The sequence below is a fragment of the Haliotis asinina genome, chromosome 3 (assembly GCF_037392515.1).
Source record: "Haliotis asinina isolate JCU_RB_2024 chromosome 3, JCU_Hal_asi_v2, whole genome shotgun sequence".
Taxonomy (NCBI): Eukaryota; Metazoa; Mollusca; class Gastropoda; order Lepetellida; family Haliotidae; genus Haliotis; species Haliotis asinina.
The window spans coordinates 83,412,662-83,431,970 of NC_090282.1; the positions used below are offsets into that span (position 1 = coordinate 83,412,662).

The 19,309-nt window shown below is 39.1% G+C and overlaps 26 non-coding genes across 26 annotated transcripts; all 26 read left to right on the forward strand.

Moving 5' to 3' along the window:
- The first annotated feature begins 6 nt into the window (after window positions 1-6).
- Trnar-ucg (transfer RNA arginine (anticodon UCG)) lies at window positions 7-79 on the forward strand. The gene has a single exon. It is a non-coding gene; the product is annotated as a tRNA-Arg (tRNA).
- A 944-nt stretch (window positions 80-1,023) lies between these two features.
- Trnar-ucg (transfer RNA arginine (anticodon UCG)) lies at window positions 1,024-1,096 on the forward strand. Its single transcript has one exon. It is a non-coding gene; the product is annotated as a tRNA-Arg (tRNA).
- Window positions 1,097-1,322: 226 nt separating this feature from the next.
- Window positions 1,323-1,395, forward strand: Trnar-ucg (transfer RNA arginine (anticodon UCG)). Its single transcript has one exon. It is a non-coding gene; the product is annotated as a tRNA-Arg (tRNA).
- A 757-nt stretch (window positions 1,396-2,152) lies between these two features.
- Window positions 2,153-2,225, forward strand: Trnar-ucg (transfer RNA arginine (anticodon UCG)). Its single transcript has one exon. It is a non-coding gene; the product is annotated as a tRNA-Arg (tRNA).
- Window positions 2,226-2,451: 226 nt separating this feature from the next.
- Window positions 2,452-2,524, forward strand: Trnar-ucg (transfer RNA arginine (anticodon UCG)). Its single transcript has one exon. It is a non-coding gene; the product is annotated as a tRNA-Arg (tRNA).
- Window positions 2,525-2,866: 342 nt separating this feature from the next.
- On the forward strand, window positions 2,867-2,939 carry Trnar-ucg (transfer RNA arginine (anticodon UCG)). The gene has a single exon. It is a non-coding gene; the product is annotated as a tRNA-Arg (tRNA).
- A 529-nt stretch (window positions 2,940-3,468) lies between these two features.
- On the forward strand, window positions 3,469-3,541 carry Trnar-ucg (transfer RNA arginine (anticodon UCG)). Its single transcript has one exon. It is a non-coding gene; the product is annotated as a tRNA-Arg (tRNA).
- A 226-nt stretch (window positions 3,542-3,767) lies between these two features.
- Window positions 3,768-3,840, forward strand: Trnar-ucg (transfer RNA arginine (anticodon UCG)). The gene has a single exon. It is a non-coding gene; the product is annotated as a tRNA-Arg (tRNA).
- A 757-nt stretch (window positions 3,841-4,597) lies between these two features.
- Trnar-ucg (transfer RNA arginine (anticodon UCG)) lies at window positions 4,598-4,670 on the forward strand. The gene has a single exon. It is a non-coding gene; the product is annotated as a tRNA-Arg (tRNA).
- Window positions 4,671-5,498: 828 nt separating this feature from the next.
- Trnar-ucg (transfer RNA arginine (anticodon UCG)) lies at window positions 5,499-5,571 on the forward strand. The gene has a single exon. It is a non-coding gene; the product is annotated as a tRNA-Arg (tRNA).
- A 413-nt stretch (window positions 5,572-5,984) lies between these two features.
- Trnar-ucg (transfer RNA arginine (anticodon UCG)) lies at window positions 5,985-6,057 on the forward strand. The gene has a single exon. It is a non-coding gene; the product is annotated as a tRNA-Arg (tRNA).
- Window positions 6,058-6,399: 342 nt separating this feature from the next.
- Trnar-ucg (transfer RNA arginine (anticodon UCG)) lies at window positions 6,400-6,472 on the forward strand. The gene has a single exon. It is a non-coding gene; the product is annotated as a tRNA-Arg (tRNA).
- A 529-nt stretch (window positions 6,473-7,001) lies between these two features.
- On the forward strand, window positions 7,002-7,074 carry Trnar-ucg (transfer RNA arginine (anticodon UCG)). The gene has a single exon. It is a non-coding gene; the product is annotated as a tRNA-Arg (tRNA).
- Window positions 7,075-7,487: 413 nt separating this feature from the next.
- On the forward strand, window positions 7,488-7,560 carry Trnar-ucg (transfer RNA arginine (anticodon UCG)). The gene has a single exon. It is a non-coding gene; the product is annotated as a tRNA-Arg (tRNA).
- Window positions 7,561-8,616: 1,056 nt separating this feature from the next.
- Window positions 8,617-8,689, forward strand: Trnar-ucg (transfer RNA arginine (anticodon UCG)). The gene has a single exon. It is a non-coding gene; the product is annotated as a tRNA-Arg (tRNA).
- A 641-nt stretch (window positions 8,690-9,330) lies between these two features.
- Window positions 9,331-9,403, forward strand: Trnar-ucg (transfer RNA arginine (anticodon UCG)). Its single transcript has one exon. It is a non-coding gene; the product is annotated as a tRNA-Arg (tRNA).
- Window positions 9,404-10,347: 944 nt separating this feature from the next.
- On the forward strand, window positions 10,348-10,420 carry Trnar-ucg (transfer RNA arginine (anticodon UCG)). Its single transcript has one exon. It is a non-coding gene; the product is annotated as a tRNA-Arg (tRNA).
- A 641-nt stretch (window positions 10,421-11,061) lies between these two features.
- On the forward strand, window positions 11,062-11,134 carry Trnar-ucg (transfer RNA arginine (anticodon UCG)). Its single transcript has one exon. It is a non-coding gene; the product is annotated as a tRNA-Arg (tRNA).
- Window positions 11,135-11,775: 641 nt separating this feature from the next.
- Window positions 11,776-11,848, forward strand: Trnar-ucg (transfer RNA arginine (anticodon UCG)). Its single transcript has one exon. It is a non-coding gene; the product is annotated as a tRNA-Arg (tRNA).
- A 944-nt stretch (window positions 11,849-12,792) lies between these two features.
- On the forward strand, window positions 12,793-12,865 carry Trnar-ucg (transfer RNA arginine (anticodon UCG)). The gene has a single exon. It is a non-coding gene; the product is annotated as a tRNA-Arg (tRNA).
- Window positions 12,866-14,108: 1,243 nt separating this feature from the next.
- On the forward strand, window positions 14,109-14,181 carry Trnar-ucg (transfer RNA arginine (anticodon UCG)). Its single transcript has one exon. It is a non-coding gene; the product is annotated as a tRNA-Arg (tRNA).
- Window positions 14,182-15,009: 828 nt separating this feature from the next.
- Window positions 15,010-15,082, forward strand: Trnar-ucg (transfer RNA arginine (anticodon UCG)). The gene has a single exon. It is a non-coding gene; the product is annotated as a tRNA-Arg (tRNA).
- Window positions 15,083-15,723: 641 nt separating this feature from the next.
- On the forward strand, window positions 15,724-15,796 carry Trnar-ucg (transfer RNA arginine (anticodon UCG)). The gene has a single exon. It is a non-coding gene; the product is annotated as a tRNA-Arg (tRNA).
- Window positions 15,797-16,740: 944 nt separating this feature from the next.
- On the forward strand, window positions 16,741-16,813 carry Trnar-ucg (transfer RNA arginine (anticodon UCG)). The gene has a single exon. It is a non-coding gene; the product is annotated as a tRNA-Arg (tRNA).
- Window positions 16,814-17,226: 413 nt separating this feature from the next.
- Trnar-ucg (transfer RNA arginine (anticodon UCG)) lies at window positions 17,227-17,299 on the forward strand. Its single transcript has one exon. It is a non-coding gene; the product is annotated as a tRNA-Arg (tRNA).
- A 757-nt stretch (window positions 17,300-18,056) lies between these two features.
- Trnar-ucg (transfer RNA arginine (anticodon UCG)) lies at window positions 18,057-18,129 on the forward strand. The gene has a single exon. It is a non-coding gene; the product is annotated as a tRNA-Arg (tRNA).
- Window positions 18,130-19,309: the final 1,180 nt, after the last annotated feature.

The following is a 19,309-nucleotide window of genomic DNA, read 5'->3' on the forward strand; positions in this document are numbered from 1 at the left end:
ATCGTTGGCCTCGTGGCCTAATGGATAAGGCGTCTGACTTCGAATCAGAAGATTGCGAGTTCGAGTCTCGTCGAGGTCGTAGTACAACTCTTTTTATATAAAATTGAAAAGCGGTGTTGTCAGCACAACCTTATTTCCCTCTCTCATCTATTAAAATGACAATGAGCAATGTTTTTTGGATGGAAAATAACATTTCAGTGTACACTGGGCATTCCAAAGTAGAGGATGTATCTTATTGACCATATACAAAAGCACTGTGTTATCTGTTAAAATGACAATGGGCAATGTTTTTTGGATGGAAAATACCATTTCAATGGACACTGAGCACTCAAAGGTAGATTTTTTATCTTGGTGACCAGAAGCAAAAGGAATGTTTTAAACCGAAGTGTACAATAGTCATTACTGCGTCTGTGAGATAGTTGGCCTCGTGGCCTAGTGGATAAGGCGTCTGACTTCGAATCAGAAGATTGCTAGTTTGAGTCTCGTCGGGGTCGTAGTACAACTCTTTTTACACAAAATTGAAAAGCGGTACTGTCAGCATAACCTTATTTCCCTCTCTCATCTATTAAAATGACAATGAGCAATGTTTTTTGGATTGAAAATGACATTTCATTGGACACTTGGCATTCCAAAGTAGAGGATGTATCTTATTGACCATATACAAAAGTCTCGTCGGGGTCGTAGTACAACTCTTTTTATACAAAATGGAAAAGCGGTACTGTCAGCACAACCTTTTTTCCCTCTCTCATCTATTAAAATGACAGTGAGCAATGTTTTTTGGATGGAAAATAACATTTCAGTGGACACTGGGCATTCCAAAGTAGAGGATCTATCTTATTGACCATATACAAAAGGACTGTGTTATCTGTTAAAATGACAATGCGCAATGTTTTTTTAATGGAACATACCATTTCAATGGACACTGAGCACTCAAAGGTAGATTTTTTATCTTGGTGACCAGAAGCAAAAGCAATGTTTTAAACCGGAGTGTACAATAGGCATTACTGCGTCTGTAAGATAGTTGGCCTCGTGGCCTAATGGATAAGGCGTCTGACTTCGAATCAGAAGATTGCGAGTTCGAGTCTCGTCGGGGTCGTAGTACAACTCTTTTTATACAAAATTGAAAACCGGTACTCTCAGCACAACCTTATTTCCCTCTCTCATCTATTAAAATGACAATGAGCAATGTTTTTTGGATGGAACATACCATTTCATTGGACACTGAGCATTCAAAAGTTAGGTATTCATCTTGGTGACCAGAGAATGAAAGAATGTTTTGAACCGGAGTGTACAATAGGCATTACTGCGTCTGTAAGATCGTTGGCCTCGTGGCCTAATGGATAAGGCGTCTGACTTCGAATCAGAAGATTGCGAGTTCGAGTCTCGTCGAGGTCGTAGTACAACTCTTTTTATACAAAATAGAAAAGCGGTGTTGTCAGCACAACCTTATTTCCCTCTCTCATCTATTAAAATGACAATCAGCAATGTTTTTTGGATGGAAAATAACATTTCAGTGGACACTGGGCATTCCAAAGTAGAGGATGTATCTTATTGACCATATACAAAAGGACTGTGTTATCTGTTAAAATGACAATGGGCAATGTTTTTCAGATGGAAAATACCATTTCAATGGACACTGAGCACTCAAAGGTAGATTTTTTATCTTGGTGACCAGAAGCAAAAGGAATGTTTTAAACCGGAGTGTACAATAGGCATTACTGCGTCTGTGAGATAGTTGGCCTCGTGGCCTAATGGATAAGGCGTCTGACTTCGAATCAGAAGATTGCTAGTTTGAGTCTCGTCGGGGTCGTAGTACAACTCTTTTTACACAAAATTGAAAAGCGGTACTGTCAGCACAACCTTATTTCCCTCTCTCATCTATTAAAATGACAGTGAGCAATGTTTTTTGGATGGAAAATAACATTTCAGTGGACACTGGGCATTCCAAAGTAGAGGATCAATCTTATTGACCATATACAAAAGGACTGTGTTATCTGTTAAAATGACAATGGGCAATGTTTTTTGGATGGAAAATACCATTTCAATGGACACTGAGCATTCAAAAGTAGATTTTTTATCTTGGTGACCAGAAGCAAAAGGAATGTTTTGAACCGGAGTGTACAATAGGCATTACTGCGTCTGTAAGATAGTTGGCCTCGTGGCCTAATGGATAAGGCGTCTGACTTCGAATCAGAAGATTGCGAGTTCGAGTCTCGTCGGGGTCGTAGTACAACTCTTTTTATACAAAATGTAAAACCGGTACTGTCAGCACAACCTTATTTCCCTCTCTCATCTATTAAAATGACAGTGAGCAATGTTTTTTGGATGGAACATACCATTTCATTGGACACTGAGCATTCAAAAGTTAGGTATTTATCTTGGTGACCAGAGAATGAAAGAATGTTTTGAACCGGAGTGTACAATAGGCATTACTGCGTCTGTAAGATCGTTGGCCTCGTGGCCTAATGGATAAGGCGTCTGACTTCGAATCAGAAGATTGCGAGTTCGAGTCTCGTCGAGGTCGTAGTACAACTCTTTTTATACAAAATTGAAAAGCGGTTTTGTCAGCACAACCTTATTTCCCTCTCTCATCTATTAAAATTACAATGAGCAATGTTTTTTGGATGGAAAAAAACATTTCAGTGTACACTGGGCATTCCAAAGTAGAGGATGTATCTTATTGACCATATACAAAAGGACTGTGTTATCTGTTAAAATGACAATGGGCAATGTTTTTTGGATGGAAAATACCATTTCAATGGACACTGAGCACTCAAAGGTAGATTTTTTATCTTGGTGACCAGAAGCAAAAGGAATGTTTTAAACCGGAGTGTACAATAGTCATTACTGCGTCTGTGAGATAGTTGGCCTCGTGGCCTAATGGATAAGGCGTCTGACTTCGAATCAGAAGATTGCGAGTTCGAGTCTCGTCGGGGTCGTAGTACAACTCTTTTTACACAAAATTGAAAAGCGGTACTGTCAGCATAACCTTATTTCCCTCTCTCATCTATTAAAATGACAATGAGCAATGTTTTTTGGATTGAAAATGACATTTCATTGGACACTGGGCATTCCAAAGTAGAGGATCTATCTTATTGACCATATACAAAAGTCTCGTCGGGGTCGTAGTACAACTCTTTTTATACAAAATGGAAAAGCGGTACTGTCAGCACAACCTTATTTCCCTCTCTCATCTATTAAAATGACAGTGAGCAATGTTTTTTGGATGGAAAATAACATTTCAGTGGACACTGGGCATTCCAAAGTAGAGGATGTATCTTATTGACCATATACAAAAGGACTGTGTTATCTGTTAAAATGACAATGGGCAATGTTTTTCAGATGGAAAATACCATTTCAATGGACACTGAGCACTCAAAGGTAGATTTTTTATCTTGGTGACCAGAAGCAAAAGCAATGTTTTAAACCGGAGTGTACAATAGGCATTACTGCGTCTGTAAGATAGTTGGCCTCGTGGCCTAATGGATAAGGCGTCTGACTTCGAATCAGAAGATTGCGAGTTCGAGTCTCGTCGGGGTCGTAGTACAACTCTTTTTATACAAAATTGAAAACCGGTACTGTCAGCACAACCTTATTTCCCTCTCTCATCTATTAAAATGACAATGAGCAATGTTTTTTGGATGGAACATACCATTTCATTGGACACTGAGCATTCAAAAGTTAGGTATTCATCTTGGTGACCAGAGAATGAAAGAATGTTTTGAACCGGAGTGTACAATAGGCATTACTGCGTCTGTAAGATCGTTGGCCTCGTGGCCTAATGGATAAGGCGTCTGACTTCGAATCAGAAGATTGCGAGTTCGAGTCTCGTCGAGGTCGTAGTACAACTCTTTTTATACAAAATAGAAAAGCGGTGTTGTCAGCACAACCTTATTTCCCTCTCTCATCTATTAAAATGACAATCAGCAATGTTTTTTGGATGGAAAATAACATTTCAGTGGACACTGGGCATTCCAAAGTAGAGGATCTATCTTATTGACCATATACAAAAGGACTGTGTTATCTGTTAAAATGACAATGGGCAATGTTTTTCAGATGGAAAATACCATTTCAATGGACACTGAGCACTCAAAGGTAGATTTTTTATCTTGGTGACCAGAAGCAAAAGGAATGTTTTAAACCGGAGTGTACAATAGGCATTACTGCGTCTGTGAGATAGTTGGCCTCGTGGCCTAATGGATAAGGCGTCTGACTTCGAATCAGAAGATTGCTAGTTTGAGTCTCGTCGGGGTCGTAGTACAACTCTTTTTACACAAAATTGAAAAGCGGTACTGTCAGCACAACCTTATTTCCCTCTCTCATCTATTAAAATGACAGTGAGCAATGTTTTTTGGATGGAAAATAACATTTCAGTGGACACTGGGCATTCCAAAGTAGAGGATCAATCTTATTGACAATATACAAAAGGACTGTGTTATCTGTTAAAATGACAATGGGCAATGTTTTTTGGATGGAAAATACCATTTCAATGGACACTGAGCATTCAAAAGTAGATTTTTTATCTTGGTGACCAGAAGCAAAAGGAATGTTTTGAACCGGAGTGTACAATAGGCATTACTGCGTCTGTAAGATAGTTGGCCTCGTGGCCTAATGGATAAGGCGTCTGACTTCGAATCAGAAGATTGCGAGTTCGAGTCTCGTCGGGGTCGTAGTACAACTCTTTTTATACAAAATGGAAAACCGGTACTGTCAGCGCAACCTTATTTCCCTCTCTCATCTATTAAAATGACAATGAGCAATGTTTTTTGGATGGAACATACCATTTCATTGGACACTGAGCATTCAAAAGTTAGGTATTTATCTTGGTGACCAGAGAATGAAAGAATGTTTTGAACCGGAGTGTACAATAGGCATTACTGCGTCTGTAAGATCGTTGGCCTCGTCGCCTAATGGATAAGGCGTCTGACTTCGAATCAGAAGATTGCGAGTTCGAGTCTCGTCGGGGTCGTAGTACAACTCTTTTTACACAAAATTGAAAAGCGGTACTGTCAGCATAACCTTATTTCCCTCTCTCATCTATTAAAATGACAATGAGCAATGTTTTTTGGAATGAAAATGACATTTCATTGGACACTGGGCATTCCAAAGTAGAGGATCTATCTTATTGACCATATACAAAAGTCTCGTCGGGGTCGTAGTACAACTCTTTTTATACAAAATGGAAAAGCGGTACTGTCAGCACAACCTTATTTCCCTCTCTCATCTATTAAAATGACAGTGAGCAATGTTTTTTGGATGGAAAATAACATTTCAGTGGACACTGGGCATTCCAAAGTAGAGGATGTATCTTATTGACCATATACAAAAGGACTGTGTTATCTGTTAAAATGACAATGGGCAATGTTTTTCAGATGGAAAATACCATTTCAATGGACACTGAGCACTCAAAGGTAGATTTTTTATCTTGGTGACCAGAAGCAAAAGCAATGTTTTAAACCGGAGTGTACAATAGGCATTACTGCGTCTGTAAGATAGTTGGCCTCGTGGCCTAATGGATAAGGCGTCTGACTTCGAATCAGAAGATTGCGAGTTCGAGTCTCGTCGGGGTCGTAGTACAACTCTTTTTATACAAAATGGAAAACCGGTACAGTCAGCACAACCTTATTTCCCTCTCTCATCTATTAAAATGACAATGAGCAATGTTTTTTCGATTGAAAATGACACTTCAGTGGACACTGGGCGTTCCAAAGTAGAATATCTATCTTATTGACCATATAAAAAAGTCTCGTCGGGGTCGTAGTACAACTCTTTTTATACAAAATGGAAAAGCGGTACTGTCAGCACAACCTTATTTCCCTCTCTCATCTATTAAAATGACAATGAGCAATGTTTTTTGGATGGAACATACCATTTCATTGGACACTGAGCATTCAAAAGTTAGGTATTCATCTTGGTGACCAGAGAATGAAAGAATGTTTTGAACCGGAGTGTACAATAGGCATTACTGCGTCTGTAAGATCGTTGGCCTCGTGGCCTAATGGATAAGGCGTCTGACTTCGAATCAGAAGATTGCGAGTTCGAGTCTCGTCGAGGTCGTAGTACAACTCTTTTTATACAAAATAGAAAAGCGGTGTTGTCAGCACAACCTTATTTCCCTCTCTCATCTATTAAAATGACAATCAGCAATGTTTTTTGGATGGAAAATAACATTTCAGTGGACACTGGGCATTCCAAAGTAGAGGATGTATCTTATTGACCATATACAAAAGCACTGTGTTATCTGTTAAAATGACAATGGGCAATGTTTTTCAGATGGAAAATACCATTTCAATGGACACTGAGCACTCAAAGGTAGATTTTTTATCTTGGTGACAAGAAGCAAAAGGAATGTTTTAAACCGGAGTGTACAATAGGCATTACTGCCTCTGTGAGATAGTTGGCCTCGTGGCCTAATGGATAAGGCGTCTGACTTCGAATCAGAAGATTGCGAGTTCGAGTCTCGTCGGGGTCGTAGTACAACTCTTTTTACACAAAATTGAAAAGCGGTACTGTCAGCATAACCTTATTTCCCTCTCTCATCTATTAAAATGACAATGAGCAATGTTTTTTGGAATGAAAATGACATTTCATTGGACACTGGGCATTCCAAAGTAGAGGATCTATCTTATTGACCATATACAAAAGTCTCGTCGGGGTCGTAGTACAACTCTTTTTATACAAAATGGAAAAGCGGTACTGTCAGCACAACCTTATTTCCCTCTCTCATCTATTAAAATGACAGTGAGCAATGTTTTTTGGATGGAAAATAACATTTCAGTGGACACTGGGCATTCCAAAGTAGAGGATGTATCTTATTGACCATATACAAAAGGACTGTGTTATCTGTTAAAATGACAATGGGCAATGTTTTTCAGATGGAAAATACCATTTCAATGGACACTGAGCACTCAAAGGTAGATTTTTTATCTTGGTGACCAGAAGCAAAAGCAATGTTTTAAACCGGAGTGTACAATAGGCATTACTGCGTCTGTAAGATAGTTGGCCTCGTGGCCTAATGGATAAGGCGTCTGACTTCGAATCAGAAGATTGCGAGTTCGAGTCTCGTCGGGGTCGTAGTACAACTCTTTTTATACAAAATGGAAAACCGGTACAGTCAGCACAACCTTATTTCCCTCTCTCATCTATTAAAATGACAATGAGCAATGTTTTTTCGATTGAAAATGACACTTCAGTGGACACTGGGCGTTCCAAAGTAGAATATCTATCTTATTGACCATATAAAAAAGTCTCGTCGGGGTCGTAGTACAACTCTTTTTATACAAAATGGAAAAGCGGTACTGTCAGCACAACCTTATTTCCCTCTCTCATCTATTAAAATGACAATGAGCAATGTTTTTTGGATGGAACATACCATTTCATTGGACACTGAGCATTCAAAAGTTAGGTATTCATCTTGGTGACCAGAGAATGAAAGAATGTTTTGAACCGGAGTGTACAATAGGCATTACTGCGTCTGTAAGATCGTTGGCCTCGTGGCCTAATGGATAAGGCGTCTGACTTCGAATCAGAAGATTGCGAGTTCGAGTCTCGTCGAGGTCGTAGTACAACTCTTTTTATACAAAATAGAAAAGCGGTGTTGTCAGCACAACCTTATTTCCCTCTCTCATCTATTAAAATGACAATCAGCAATGTTTTTTGGATGGAAAATAACATTTCAGTGGACACTGGGCATTCCAAAGTAGAGGATGTATCTTATTGACCATATACAAAAGCACTGTGTTATCTGTTAAAATGACAATGGGCAATGTTTTTCAGATGGAAAATACCATTTCAATGGACACTGAGCACTCAAAGGTAGATTTTTTATCTTGGTGACAAGAAGCAAAAGGAATGTTTTAAACCGGAGTGTACAATAGGCATTACTGCCTCTGTGAGATAGTTGGCCTCGTGGCCTAATGGATAAGGCGTCTGACTTCGAATCAGAAGATTGCTAGTTTGAGTCTCGTCGGGGTCGTAGTACAACTCTTTTTACACAAAATTGAAAAGCGGTACTGTCAGCACAACCTTATTTCCCTCTCTCATCTATTAAAATGACAGTGAGCAATGTTTTTTGGATGGAAAATAACATTTCAGTGGACACTGGGCATTCCAAAGTAGAGGATCAATCTTATTGACCATATACAAAAGGACTGTGTTATCTGTTAAAATGACAATGGGCAATGTTTTTTGGATGGAAAATACCATTTCAATGGACACTGAGCATTCAAAAGTAGATTTTTTATCTTGGTGACCAGAAACAAAAGGAATGTTTTGAACCGGAGTGTACAATAGGCATTACTGCGTCTGTAAGATCGTTGGCATCGTGGCCTAATGGATAAGGCGTCTGACTTCGAATCAGAAGATTGCGAGTTCGAGTCTCGTCGGGGTCGTAGTACAACTCTTTTTATACAAAATGGAAAACCGGTACAGTCAGCACAACCTTATTTCCCTCTCTCATCTATTAAAATGACAATGAGCAATGTTTTTTGGATGGAACATACCATTTCATTGGACACTGAGCATTCAAAAGTTAGGTATTTATCTTGGTGACCAGAGAATGAAAGAATGTTTTGAACCGGAGTGTACAATAGGCATTACTGCGTCTGTAAGATCGTTGGCCTCGTGGCCTAATGGATAAGGCGTCTGACTTCGAATCAGAAGATTGCGAGTTCGAGTCTCGTCGAGGTCGTAGTACAACTCTTTTTATACAAAATTGAAAAGCGGTTTTGTCAGCACAAACTTATTTCCCTCTCTCATCTATTAAAATGACAATCAGCAATGTTTTTTGGATGGAAAATAACATTTCAGTGTACACTGGGCATTCCAAAGTAGAGGATGTATCTTATTGACCATATACAAAAGGACTGTGTTATCTGTTAAAATGACAATGGGCAATGTTTTTTGGATGGAAAATACCATTTCAATGGACACTGAGCACTCAAAGGTAGATTTTTTATCTTGGTGACCAGAAGCAAAAGGAATGTTTTAAACCGGAGTGTACAATAGTCATTACTGCCTCTGTGAGATAGTTGGCCTCGTGGCCTAATGGATAAGGCGTCTGACTTCGAATCAGAAGATTGCTAGTTTGAGTCTCGTCGGGGTCGTAGTACAACTCTTTTTATACAAAATGGAAAACCGGTACAGTCAGCACAACCTTATTTCCCTCTCTCATCTATTAAAATGACAATGAGCAATGTTTTCTGGATGGAACATACCATTTCATTGGACACTGAGCATTCAAAAGTTAGGTATTTATCTTGGTGACCAGAGAATGAAAGAATGTTTTGAACCGGAGTGTACAATAGGCATTACTGCGTCTGTAAGATCGTTGGCCTCGTGGCCTAATGGATAAGGCGTCTGACTTCGAATCAGAAGATTGCGAGTTCGAGTCTCGTCGAGGTCGTAGTACAACTCTTTTTATACAAAATTGAAAAGCGGTTTTGTCAGCACAAACTTATTTCCCTCTCTCATCTATTAAAATGACAATCAGCAATGTTTTTTGGATGGAAAATAACATTTCAGTGTACACTGGACATTCCAAAGTAGAGGATGTATCTTATTGACCATATACAAAAGGACTGTGTTATCTGTTAAAATGACAATGGGCAATGTTTTTTGGATGGAAAATACCATTTCAATGGACACTGAGCACTCAAAGGTAGATTTTTTATCTTGGTGACCAGAAGCAAAAGGAATGTTTTAAACCGGAGTGTACAATAGGCATTACTGCCTCTGTGAGATAGTTGGCCTCGTGGCCTAATGGATAAGGCGTCTGACTTCGAATCAGAAGATTGCTAGTTTGAGTCTCGTCGGGGTCGTAGTACAACTCTTTTTACACAAAATTGAAAAGTGGTACTGTCAGCACAACCTTATTTCCCTCTCTCATCTATTAAAATGACAATGAGCAATGTTTTTTGGATTGAAAATGACATTTCGTTGGACACTGGGCATTCCAAAGTAGAGGATCTATCTTATTGACCATATACAAAAGTCTCGTCGGGGTCGTAGTACAACTCTTTTTATACAAAATGGAAAAGCGGTACTGTCAGCACAACCTTATTTCCCTCTCTCATCTATTAAAATTTCAGTGAGCAATGTTTTTTGGATGGAAAATAACATTTCAGTGGACACTGGGCATTCCAAAGTAGAGGATCTATCTTATTGACCATATACAAAAGGACTGTGTTATCTGTTAAAATGACAATGGGCAATGTTTTTTGAATGGAAAATACCATTTCAATGGACACTGAGCACTCAAAGGTAGATTTTTTATCTTGGTGACCAGAAGCAAAAGCAATGTTTTAAACCGGAGTGTACAATAGGCATTACTGCGTCTGTAAGATAGTTGGCCTCGTGGCCTAATGGATAAGGCGTCTGACTTCGAATCAGAAGATTGCGAGTTCGAGTCTCGTCGGGGTCGTAGTACAACTCTTTTTATACAAAATGGAAAACCGGTACAGTCAGCACAACCTTATTTCCCTCTCTCATCTATTAAAATGACAATGAGCAATGTTTCTTGGATTGAAAATGACATTTCAGTGGACACTGGGCATTCCAAAGTAGAGGATCAATCTTATTGACCATATACAAAAGGACTGTGTTATCTGTTAAAATGACAATGGGCAATGTTTTTTGGATGGAAAATACCATTTCAATGGACACTGAGCATTCAAAAGTAGATTTTTTATCTTGGTGACCAGAAACAAAAGGAATGTTTTGAACCGGAGTGTACAATAGGCATTACTGCGTCTGTAAGATCGTTGGCATCGTGGCCTAATGGATAAGGCGTCTGACTTCGAATCAGAAGATTGCGAGTTCGAGTCTCGTCGGGGTCGTAGTACAACTCTTTTTATACAAAATGGAAAACCGGTACAGTCAGCACAACCTTATTTCCCTCTCTCATCTATTAAAATGACAATGAGCAATGTTTTTTGGATGGAACATACCATTTCATTGGACACTGAGCATTCAAAAGTTAGGTATTTATCTTGGTGACCAGAGAATGAAAGAATGTTTTGAACCGGAGTGTACAATAGGCATTACTGCGTCTGTAAGATCGTTGGCCTCGTGGCCTAATGGATAAGGCGTCTGACTTCGAATCAGAAGATTGCGAGTTCGAGTCTCGTCGAGGTCGTAGTACAACTCTTTTTATACAAAATTGAAAAGCGGTTTTGTCAGCACAAACTTATTTCCCTCTCTCATCTATTAAAATGACAATCAGCAATGTTTTTTGGATGGAAAATAACATTTCAGGGTACACTGGGCATTCCAAAGTAGAGGATGTATCTTATTGACCATATACAAAAGGACTGTGTTATCTGTTAAAATGACAATGGGCAATGTTTTTTGGATGGAAAATACCATTTCAATGGACACTGAGCACTCAAAGGTAGATTTTTTATCTTGGTGACCAGAAGCAAAAGGAATGTTTTAAACCGGAGTGTACAATAGTCATTACTGCCTCTGTGAGATAGTTGGCCTCGTGGCCTAATGGATAAGGCGTCTGACTTCGAATCAGAAGATTGCTAGTTTGAGTCTCGTCGGGGTCGTAGTACAACTCTTTTTATACAAAATGGAAAACCGGTACAGTCAGCACAACCTTATTTCCCTCTCTCATCTATTAAAATGACAATGAGCAATGTTTTTTGGATGGAAAATACCATTTCATTGGACACTGAGCATTCAAAAGTTAGGTATTTATCTTGGTGACCAGAGAATGAAAGAATGTTTTGAACCGGAGTGTACAATAGGCATTACTGCGTCTGTAAGATCGTTGGCCTCGTGGCCTAATGGATAAGGCGTCTGACTTCGAATCAGAAGATTGCGAGTTCGAGTCTCGTCGAGGTCGTAGTACAACTCTTTTTATACAAAATTGAAAAGCGGTTTTGTCAGCACAAACTTATTTCCCTCTCTCATCTATTAAAATGACAATCAGCAATGTTTTTTGGATGGAAAATAACATTTCAGTGTACACTGGACATTCCAAAGTAGAGGATGTATCTTATTGACCATATACAAAAGGACTGTGTTATCTGTTAAAATGACAATGGGCAATGTTTTTTGGATGGAAAATACCATTTCAATGGACACTGAGCACTCAAAGGTAGATTTTTTATCTTGGTGACCAGAAGCAAAAGGAATGTTTTAAACCGGAGTGTACAATAGGCATTACTGCCTCTGTGAGATAGTTGGCCTCGTGGCCTAATGGATAAGGCGTCTGACTTCGAATCAGAAGATTGCTAGTTTGAGTCTCGTCGGGGTCGTAGTACAACTCTTTTTACACAAAATTGAAAAGTGGTACTGTCAGCACAACCTTATTTCCCTCTCTCATCTATTAAAATGACAATGAGCAATGTTTTTTGGATTGAAAATGACATTTCGTTGGACACTGGGCATTCCAAAGTAGAGGATCTATCTTATTGACCATATACAAAAGTCTCGTCGGGGTCGTAGTACAACTCTTTTTATACAAAATGGAAAAGCGGTACTGTCAGCACAACCTTATTTCCCTCTCTCATCTATTAAAATTTCAGTGAGCAATGTTTTTTGGATGGAAAATAACATTTCAGTGGACACTGGGCATTCCAAAGTAGAGGATCTATCTTATTGACCATATACAAAAGGACTGTGTTATCTGTTAAAATGACAATGGGCAATGTTTTTTGAATGGAAAATACCATTTCAATGGACACTGAGCACTCAAAGGTAGATTTTTTATCTTGGTGACCAGAAGCAAAAGCAATGTTTTAAACCGGAGTGTACAATAGGCATTACTGCGTCTGTAAGATAGTTGGCCTCGTGGCCTAATGGATAAGGCGTCTGACTTCGAATCAGAAGATTGCGAGTTCGAGTCTCGTCGGGGTCGTAGTACAACTCTTTTTATACAAAATGGAAAACCGGTACAGTCAGCACAACCTTATTTCCCTCTCTCATCTATTAAAATGACAATGAGCAATGTTTTTTGGATTGAAAATGACATTTCAGTGGACACTGGGCATTCCAAAGTAGAGGATCTATCTCATTGACCACATACAAAAGTCTCGTCGGGGTCGTAGTACAACTCCTTTTATACAAAATGGAAAAGCGGTACTCTCAGCACAACCTTATTTCCCTCTCTCATCTATTAAAATGACAATGAGCAATGTTTTTTGGATGGAACATACCATTTCATTGGACACTGAGCATTCAAAAGTTAGGTATTCATCTTGGTGACCAGAGAATGAAAGAATGTTTTGAACCGGTGTGTACAATAGGCATTACTCCGCCTCTAAGATCGTTGGCCTCGTGGCCTAATGAATAAGGCGTCTGACTTCGAATCAGAAGATTGCGAGTTCGAGTCTCGTCGAGGTCGTAGTACAACTCTTTTTATACAAAATAGAAAAGCGGTGTTGTCAGCACAACCTTATTTCCCTCTCTCATCTATTAAAATGACAATGAGCAATGTTTTTTGGATGGAAAATAACATTTCAGTGGACACTGGGCATTCCAAAGTAGAGGATGTATCTTATTGACCATATACAAAAGGACTGTGTTATCTGTTAAAATGACAATGGGCAATGTTTTTCAGATGGAAAATACCATTTCAATGGACACTGAGCACTCAAAGGTAGATTTTTTATCTTGGTGACCAGAAGCAAAAGGAATCTTTTAAACCGGAGTGTACAATAGGCATTACTGCGTCTGTGAGATAGTTGCCCTCGTGGCCTAATGGATAAGGCGTCTGACTTCGAATCAGAAGATTGCTAGTTTGAGTCTCGTCGGGGTCGTAGTACAACTCTTTTTACACAAAATTGAAAAGCGGTACTGTCAGCACAACCTTATTTCCCTCTCTCATCTATTAAAATGACAGTGAGCAATGTTTTTTGGATGGAAAATAACATTTCAGTGGACACTGGGCATTCCAAAGTAGAGGATCAATCTTATTGACCATATACAAAAGGACTGTGTTATCTGTTAAAATGACAATGGGCAATGTTTTTTGGATGGAAAATACCATTTCAATGGACACTGAGCATTCAAAAGTAGATTTTTTATCTTGGTGACCAGAAGCAAAAGCAATGTTTTGAACCGGAGTGTACAATAGGCATTACTGCGTCTGTAAGATCGTTGGCCTCGTGGCCTAATGGATAAGGCGTCTGACTTCGAATCAGAAGATTGCGAGTTCGAGTCTCGTCGGGGTCGTAGTACAACTCTTTTTATACAAAATGGAAAACCGGTACAGTCAGCACAACCTTATTTCCCTCTCTCATCTATTAAAATGACAATGAGCAATGTTTTTTGGATGGAACATACCATTTCATTGGACACTGAGCATTCAAAAGTTAGGTATTTATCTTGGTGACCAGAGAATGAAAGAATGTTTTGAACCGGAGTGTACAATAGGCATTACTGCGTCTGTAAGATCGTTGGCCTCGTGGCCTAATGGATAAGGCGTCTGACTTCGAATCAGAAGATTGCTAGTTTGAGTCTCGTCGGGGTCGTAGTACAACTCTTTTTACACAAAATTGAAAAGCAGTACTGTCAGCAAAACCTTATTTCCCTCTCTCATCTATTAAAATGACAATCAGCAATGTTTTTTGGATTGAAAATGACATTTCAGTGGACACTGGGCATTCCAAAGAAGAGGATCTATCTTATTGACCATATACAAAAGTCTCGTCGCGGTCGCAGTACAAATCTTTTTATTCAAAATGGAAAAGCGGTACTGTCAGCACAACCTTATTTCCCTCTCTCATCTATTAAAATGACAATGAGCAATGTTTTTTGGATGGAAAATAACATTTCAGTGGACACTGGGCATTCCAAAGTAGAGGATCTATCTTATTGACCATATACAAAAGGACTGTGTTATCTGTTAAAATGACAATGGGCAATGTTTTTTGGATGGAAAATACCATTTCAATGGACACTGAGCATTCAAAAGTAGATTTTTTATCTTGGTGACCAGAAGCAAAAGGAATGTTTTGAACCGGAGTGTACAATAGGCATTACTGCGTCTGTAAGATCGTTGGCCTCGTGGCCTAATGGATAAGGCGTCTGACTTCGAATCAGAAGATTGCGAGTTCGAGTCTCGTCGAGGTCGTAGTACATGTATTTTTATACAAAATTGAAAAGCGGTATTGTCAGCACAACCTTATTTCCCTCTCTCATCTATTAAAATGACAATGAGCAATGTTTTTTGGATGGAAAATAACATTTCAGTGTACACTGAGCATTCCAAAGTAGAGGATGTATCTTATTGACCATATACAAAAGGACTGTGTTATCTGTTAAAATGACAATGGGCAATGTTTTTTGAATGGAAAATACCATTTCAATGGACACTGAGCACTCAAAGGTAGATTTTTTATCTTGGTGACCAGAAGCAAAAGGAATGTTTTGAACCGGAGTGTACAATAGGCATTACTGCGTCTGTAAGATCGTTGGCCTCGTGGCCTAATGGATAAGGCGTCTGACTTCGAATCAGAAGATTCCGAGTTCGAGTCTCGTCGGGGTCGTAGTACAACTCTTTTTATACAAAATGGAAAACCGGTACAGTCAGCACAACCTTATTTCCCTCTCTCATCTATTAAAATGACAATGAGCAATGTTTTTTGGATGGAAAATACCATTTCATTGGACACTGAGCATTCAAAAGTTAGGTATTTATCTTGGTGACCAGAGAATGAAAGAATGTTTTGAACCGGAGTGTACAATAGGCATTACTGCGTCTGTAAGATCGTTGGCCTCGTGGCCTAATGGATAAGGCGTCTGACTTCGAATCAGAAGATTGCGAGTTCGAGTCTCGTCGGGGTCGTAGTACAACTCTTTTTATACAAAATGGAAAAGCGGTACTGTCAGCACAACCTTATTTCCCTCTCTCATCTATTAAAATTTCAGTGAGCAATGTTTTTTGGATGGAAAATAACATTTCAGTGGACACTGGGCATTCCAAAGTAGAGGATCTATCTTATTGACCATATACAAAAGGACTGTGTTATCTGTTAAAATGACAATGGGCAATGTTTTTTGGATGGAAAATACCATTTCAATGGACACTGAGCACTCAAAGGTAGATTTTTTATCTTGGTGACCAGAAGCAAAAGCAATGTTTTAAACCGGAGTGTACAATAGTCATTACTGCCTCTGTGAGATAGTTGGCCTCGTGGCCTAATGGATAAGGCGTCTGACTTCGAATCAGAAGATTGCTAGTTTGAGTCTCGTCGGGGTCGTAGTACAACTCTTTTTACACAAAATTGAAAAGCGGTACTGTCAGCACAACCTTATTTCCCTCTCTCATCTATTAAAATGACAATGAGCAATGTTTTTTGGATTGAAAATGACATTTCGTTGGACACTGGGCATTCCAAAGTAGAGGATCTATCTTATTGACCATATACAAAAGTCTCGTCGGGGTCGTAGTACAACTCTTTTTATACAAAATGGAAAAGCGGTACTGTCAGCACAACCTTATTTCCCTCTCTCATCTATTAAAATTTCAGTGAGCAATGTTTTTTGGATGGAAAATAACATTTCAGTGGACACTGGGCATTCCAAAGTAGAGGATCTATCTTATTGACCATATACAAAAGGACTGTGTTATCTGTTAAAATGACAATGGGCAATGTTTTTTGAATGGAAAATACCATTTCAATGGACACTGAGCACTCAAAGGTAGATTTTTTATCTTGGTGACCAGAAGCAAAAGCAATGTTTTAAACCGGAGTGTACAATAGGCATTACTGCGTCTGTAAGATAGTTGGCCTCGTGGCCTAATGGATAAGGCGTCTGACTTCGAATCAGAAGATTGCGAGTTCGAGTCTCGTCGGGGTCGTAGTACAACTCTTTTTATACAAAATGGAAAACCGGTACAGTCAGCACAACCTTATTTCCCTCTCTCATCTATTAAAATGACAATGAGCAATGTTTTTTGGATTGAAAATGACATTTTAGTGGACACTGGGCATTCCAAAGTAGAGGATCTATCTCATTGACCATATACAAAAGTCTCGTCGGGGTCGTAGTACAACTCCTTTTATACAAAATGGAAAAGCGGTACTCTCAGCACAACCTTATTTCCCTCTCTCATCTATTAAAATGACAATGAGCAATGTTTTTTGGATGGAACATACCATTTCATTGGACACTGAGCATTCAAAAGTTAGGTATTCATCTTGGTGACCAGAGAATGAAAGAATGTTTTGAACCGGTGTGTACAATAGGCATTACTCCGCCTCTAAGATCGTTGGCCTCGTGGCCTAATGGATAAGGCGTCTGACTTCGAATCAGAAGATTGCGAGTTCGAGTCTCGTCGAGGTCGTAGTACAACTCTTTTTATACAAAATAGAAAAGCGGTGTTGTCAGCACAACCTTATTTCCCTCTCTCATCTATTAAAATGACAATGAGCAATGTTTTTTGGATGGAAAATAACATTTCAGTGGACACTGGGCATTCCAAAGTAGAGGATGTATCTTATTGACCATATACAAAAGGACTGTGTTATCTGTTAAAATGACAATGGGCAATGTTTTTCAGATGGAAAATTCCATTTCAATGGACACTGAGCACTCAAAGGTAGATTTTTTATCTTGGTGACCAGAAGCAAAAGGAATCTTTTAAACCGGAGTGTACAATAGGCATTACTGCGTCTGTGAGATAGTTGCCCTCGTGGCCTAATGGACAAGGCGTCTGACTTCGAATCAGAAGATTGCTAGTTTGAGTCTCGTCGGGGTCGTAGTACAACTCTTTTTACACAAAATTGAAAAGCGGTACTGTCAGCACAACCTTATTTCCCTCTCTCATCTATTAAAATGACAGTGAGCAATGTTCTTTGGATGGAAAATAACATTTCAGTGGACACTGGGCATTCCAAAGTAGAGGATCAATCTTATTGACCATATACAAAAGGACTGTGTTATCTGTTAAAATGACAATGGGCAATGTTTTTTGGATGGAAAATACCATTTCAATGGACACTGAGCATTCAAAAGTAGATTTTTTATCTTGGTGACCAGAAGCAAAAGGAATGTTTTGAACCGGAGTGTACAATAGGCATTACTGCGTCTGTAAGATCGTTGGCCTCGTGGCCTAATGGATAAGGCGTCTGACTTCGAATCAGAAGATTGCGAGTTCGAGTCTCGTCGGGGTCGTAGTACAACTCTTTTTATACAAAATTGAAAACCGGTACAGTCAGCACAACCTTATTTCCCTCTCTCATCTATTAAAATGACAATGAGCAATGTTTTTTGGATGGAACATACCATTTCATTGGACACTGAGCATTCAAAAGTTAGGTATTTATCTTGGTGACCAGAGAATGAAAGAATGTTTTGAACCGGAGTGTACAATAGGCATTACTGCGTCTGTAAGATCGTTGGCCTCGTGGCCTAATGGATAAGGCGTCTGACTTCGAATCAGAAGATTGCTAGTTTGAGTCTCGTCGGGGTCGTAGTACAACTCTTTTTACACAAAATTGAAAAGCAGTACTGTCAGCAAAACCTTATTTCCCTCTCTCATCTATTAAAATGACAATCAGCAATGTTTTTTGGATTGAAAATGACATTTCAGTGGACACTGGGCATTCCAAAGAAGAGGATCTATCTTATTGACCATATACAAAAGTCTCGTCGCGGTCGCAGTACAAATCTTTTTATTCAAAATGGAAAAGCGGTACTGTCAGCACAACCTTATTTCCCTCTCTCATCTATTAAAATGACAATGAGCAATGTTTTTTGGATGGAAAATAACATTTCAGTGGACACTGGGCATTCCAAAGTAGAGGATCTATCTTATTGACCATATACAAAAGGACTGTGTTATCTGTTAAAATGACAATGGGCAATGTTTTTTGGATGGAAAATACCATTTCAATGGACACTGAGCATTCAAAAGTAGATTTTTTATCTTGGTGACCAGAAGCAAAAGGAATGTTTTGAACCGGAGTGTACAATAGGCATTACTGCGTCTGTAAGATCGTTGGCCTCGTGGCCTAATGGATAAGGCGTCTGACTTCGAATCAGAAGATTGCGAGTTTGAGTCTCGTCGGGGTCGTAGTACATGTATTTTTATACAAAATTGAAAAGCGGTATTGTCAGCACAACCTTATTTCCCTCTCTCATCTATTAAAATGACAATGAGCAATGTTTTTTGGATGGAAAATAACATTTCAGTGTACACTGGGCATTCCAAAGTAGAGGATGTATCTTATTGACCATATACAAAAGGACTGTGTTATCTGTTAAAATGACAATGGGCAATGTTTTTTGAATGGAAAATACCATTTCAATGGACACTGAGCACTCAAAGGTAGATTTTTTATCTTGGTGACCA